Raw genomic sequence first — 5,514 nt, 5'->3', positions numbered from 1 at the left:
GTGGTGTTGTTGCTCCAGCTGAGGTTGTCATTCATGTGTACACCCAAGTATTTGTAGCTGGAGACCACTTCCACCACAGATCCTCTTATGTTCAGGGGTTTTTGTTCCTTCTAAAGTCCACAATCATCTCCTTTGTCTTCTTCACATTGATGTGAAGGTTATTCTCTTTGCACCAGCTCTCCAGGTGTTCCACCTCTTGCCTGTAGCTGGACTCATCATTGTTTGTGATGCATCCCACCACCGCTGTATCATCTGCAAACTTTACAATGTGACAGCCTGGATGGGTAGCTGCACAATCATACGTGAGCAGAGTAAACAGGAGGGGGCTCAACACACATCCCTGAGGAGAGCCAGTGCTGAGGGTTATGGTGGAGGAGGAGAGGTTGTGGATCCTCACTAACTGTGGTCTGTTTGTTAAAAAGTCTAGTACCCAGTTGCAAATGGAGGGGCTTAGTCCTAGTGTGGATAGTTTGTCCATCAGGGTTTGGGGGATCATGGTGTTGAAGGCGGATGTGAAGTCCACAAAGAGCATACGGACGTAAGAGTTTTTCTGCTAATAATAAACATATTACAAAAAGAAAAGGCCTTCGTGTCAGCAGAAATGCAAAGCAACATATAAAACTCAAGGAGACAGAGCAGAAACTGACAGGACATGAAGCACATTGGCTGACTGATGGATGAGTCAAAAAAAGAGTATAAATGGATGGGGGCTTGTAAGTAGAGTGGAGACACCTGGGCAGAAAGACCACATGGAAGAGGTGTCCATGGAAAAGACGAGGCTAGGAGTGGAGGATGACTGTGGAAAAGTACTGACAGAGGGAAAGAGGCTGGTAGCACAAAATAGATGACTTGAACATGAAGAAAAAAGTCGAATGAAAATGCAAGGAGCAATGTGACAAGTGTCAAAAACACAAAACTCATCACCCTGACAGAGTCTGCATTCTTTTTTTTTTTCAGTAAAAAAAAAAAAACATAACGAAAAACAGAATTACATTAAGCCAAAGTGGAAGTGGCCGGAATCACATTAGAAAAAACAGAATTACATTTGAAAAAACGGAATCACATTAGAAAAAAACAGAATTATATTAGAAAAAGCAAAATCACATTTGAAAAAACAGAATGACATTTTAAAAAATGGAATTACATTTGAAAAAAACAGAATGACATTTGAAAAAAAAACGGAATTACATTAAGCCAAACAGGAATTTTTTTTTTTACTTTATTAATTGCATAAAACCGAACAACAGAACAATATACAGTACACACACAACGGAGATATGTGCGTACTGTATATTCTAAAAAAGTTGTCAGGTCCTCTGGGTGTTCAAAAAACAACAACAAAAAATAAATAAAATTGTAGTGACATTTCATCTTTACGGATGAGACTAACCTGTAGAAATAAAGGTTGACTGAATCTGCAAAAAGCAGAAATGAGTGGTTTTCAAACTCACCTTTCCACGACTCCTTTCTGGAATCCAGTCCATGAACAATACAAACAGGACCAGAGACCGTCCCTCATCCGTTCATCCGCTCAACTCATTAGTTCAATGTTGATGTGTTCATGCATGCTCATCTGCTCACACAGACTCATGTTCATGTTTGTGCTGATGTTCAATGTTTTTATGTTATGAGTGCTTAGTGTATATTTAGTTGATGTTTTTCTTAGTTCATATCTTAGATCAAACCTGGGCATTGTACGGCCCCCCCGGCCACATACGGCCGTTTGATTGACTCAGACCGGCCCGTGTAACGTTAATTGGAAATTACAAAATAAACATATTTTCTTATTTTACCTGATGCATGGACTGAAGCTGCATTGCTTTTATTTTGAAGTTGTTTTTTATTTACGTACATGATGACGCAAAACGTATATTGAGACATGCACGTGATTTGATCGTTGTCACTAGCAAGTCACAAGACGACTTTAGCCCTCAGAAATGTCTGCTTATGCTAAAAAAAGAAAGGTAGATGCCAAATGCAGGGTTTTCAACAAAAATTGGACTGCTAAGTATTTATTTACTGAAGTCAGGGGTAAAGCCATGTGTTTAGTTTGCCGGGAGCAGATCGCCGTGTTTAAGGACTACAATTTGAGTCGGCATTACGAGACGAAACACGGGGAGAAATACAAGAACGTGACTGACGCTGAAAGGGCGCGGACATCGGAAGCTTTGCTAGCTAAACTGCAAAAGCAGCAAGGCTTTTTTACCAAGTTTCACACATCCAGGGATGCAGCAACCAAGACCAGCTTTGTGATAGCTCACAAAATCGCTAAAAACAGTAAGCCATTCTCGGAGGGGGAGTTTATCAAAGAGTGCTTGGTGGACTCTGCAGCATTAATATGCCCTGGAAAAAAAAGAAGCATTTGCGAAAGTCGCGCTCTCCAGGCGAACCGTGACGAGAAGGGTGAATGACATATCGTGGAATCTGGAGCTTCAGCTGCAACATGAAATGGCAAGTTTTGACTTTTTCTCCTTGGCTTTGGACGAAAGCTGTGATGTCCGTGACACAGCCCAGTTACTCGTATTTGTTCGCGGGATCACGCCGGACTTCAAGATTACGGAGGAGCTGGCAGCAATGCGGTCGATGAAAGGGACGACTACAGGGAGCGATCTCTTCATGGAGGTGAATGCGTGCATGGACACACTGGGACTGAAATGGGACAGACTGGCAGGTGTCACAACAGACGGTTGTCCAAATCTTACAGGGAAAAATGTGGGACTTTTAAAACGTATGCAAGATAAAGTGGCTGAAATCGACACAGATCAGGAATTGGTATTTTTGCATTGTATTATACACCAACATGTGTTGTGCAAGTCAGTGCTAAAAATTAACCATGTTATTAATGTTGTTACTAACATAGTAAACTTCATCAGGGCACGGGCATTGAATCACAGACAGTTTGTCGCACTTTTGGAGGACCATGAGTCTGAGCATAGTGACATCGGCTACCACACACCTGTCAGATGGCTCAGCCTGGGCAAAGTGCTAAAAAGAGTTTGGGACCTGAAAACAGAGATTTGAGAGTTTTGTGAGATGAAAGGCAAAGACATCCCAGAGCTCTCAGATGAGGACTGGATGACAGATTTTGCATTTGCTGTTGATGTGACCGCACTGATGAATGACCTGAATACCAAACTGCAAGGCAGGGGCCTTTTTGTTCATGAAATGCACACCCTGGTGAAGGCTTTCATGAAAAAGATGCTGTTTCTTTCAAGCCAACTGGAGAGCAACAATCTCACTCACATGCAAACCCTGAAAGAAGTCACACCATCAGCCGATCACCTCCGCAGGTACTCATCCATGTTAGGAGCATTGCATTGTGAGTTTTCAAGGAGATTTGAAGATCTTAGAACAATAAAGGATGAAATGCACATGATTTCCTCTCCCTTTACCTGCAGTGTGGATAATGCACCCAGTGATGTTCAGCTGGAACTCATCGATCTGCAGTCTGATGCAGTACTGGCAGAGCTCTTTAAATCAGGATCTCTACTGGATATCTACTCTTCTCTCAAAGAGGAGAACTTTCCAAACATGAAGAGACATGCTCAGAAGATGTTGGTTCTCTTTGGCTCTACCTACATATGTGAACAAACATTTTCAATGATGAAGTTCACGAAATCCAGGTACAGATCATCTCTCACTGACGATCATCTGTCAGCTGTGCTTCGCATCTCCACCTCAGACATTCAACCTGATTTTGATGCACTCGTTAAAGCCCAGCAGATTTCTCTCACTGAACAAGAAAAAATAACTTAAAAATGTAAGAAGTTTTAAATTATGTTTTTATGGTTGAGTTGTGCATGATTTTAATTGTATTGTGGTTATTTTTATTTGCACGTGTAGTGTGTTTTTATGATGTTGTTTTAGTGATTTATTGCCATTCCCATTGTTTTGGGAAATTTGCTTGAATAAATTACATTTTTTGGAAGGCAACCTCATGTTTTCATTGCTTAATTATAACATGTACTCTTACCAGCTTGTCACTGTTACTGCTTTTTATAAAGAAATAGAGTTAATATTATGCAGAATTGAGATCAGCCTTTTGGCCGGCCCTCCACAATATTTTCTGTTTCTCATGTGGCCCCATGGAAAAAATAATTGCCCACCCCTGTCTTAGATGTTATTACTGTTTTTCTTATACATTTTATCATTGGATGTAACTGGGACCCTGTGTACATAATTTCGCTCCACCACATGTACCACATGAGGTGCGAATGACAATAAAGAAACTCTGACTCTGATATGTGTCCCCAGGATGTGGAGACAGCTCTTAGTTATACATAGATGGGTTAAACCTTAAAAGTGACCCTAGCATCCTGTACTCTCTTACAGCACCTCCCACAGAAGGTAATAGGGAACACAGTCTTAAACTTTCTCTGGATCCATACAACATTCCACTGTTCCTTGACCCAGACAAAAGCTGCACCGCTCTCACTTGGATATGAGGTTAAACAGTTTGTTGCAGCCTTTCATAACCCAAGAGTAGATGTTCCCTGGGAAGCTGAGCAGTCTGATTGAGAGGTCGATAAATACACTATTCGGACTCATTTAAAAATTAGGCCCACCAACCAGGTCTCCCATTCCACATGCTACAACAGAATCTTAATGTCTATAGTTAATCTTGTACACTCTTGGTGCCCTTTAGCTGGGGAGCTTTTTAATTACCTCAGCAACATCTGTCAAGATATTGGACTCAAATTCCCCTGAGTCCTTCAGACTTTGTGGTGATCAGGATGGTCAGATTGGGGAGATCCTGAAAGTGCTCCTTCCACTGCTCAACAATATCCCCAGTCTTTGTTTGCCATTCCCCACCCAAGCCAAGCACAGCCAGATGCTACTTTTTTGTTTTTTAAGCATTGGAATGTTTGCCAGAACTTCCTTTGGCTCAGTGGGGAGAGACCCAACATCTAGGGGGACTTGTGAGTATCCATAACATTTGACTAATGCCAATCCCCCGTGTCAACTCTGAAGTAGTAGAACATCTAGCACTTCACCAAGAGTTGGGTTTCAGGACCAGCAATGTGTACGAAGGTAAACTTAACTATATCTAACTGGTGTGGAGTAGGGGTTGAACGACTATATAATTTTAAAACTCGACATTAACATAATAAAACTCGAGTAGAACTCGAGTACTTGATGACATCATGGGATCTAAAGATACAAAAATAAATAAATAAAACCGCAAAAAAGGTCATTATTTACCCAAAAAAAAGACCAAAAAACATTGGGAGCGTATATTATGCTCCTACCATTTATCATATTGCAAATAAGTCACAGGAAAACTAAACTATTAGTTATTATTATTATTATTATAGCTGCAAACGTGAAGAAATGTGCAGCACGTCAAAAACAAAACTAAAACAGTGGGGGTCCCACCCCGCACCACCGCCAGCTGTGGTGCGCATTAAGTTTAGTTTTAGAGATTAATATGCTTTTAGATTTTTTTTATAGGTTTAGAGATTAATATTATCAGGTTTTAAACGAGGTCAATGTGGGTAAACCCAGAACAACAGC

This window comes from Nematolebias whitei, chromosome 5 (genome assembly GCF_014905685.2).
Source record: "Nematolebias whitei isolate Nwh7 chromosome 5, NemWhi1, whole genome shotgun sequence".
NCBI classification, from domain to species: Eukaryota; Metazoa; Chordata; class Actinopteri; order Cyprinodontiformes; family Rivulidae; genus Nematolebias; species Nematolebias whitei.
The sequence above is the reverse complement of the archived record's forward strand: the minus strand, read 5'-3'. Positions refer to the sequence as shown.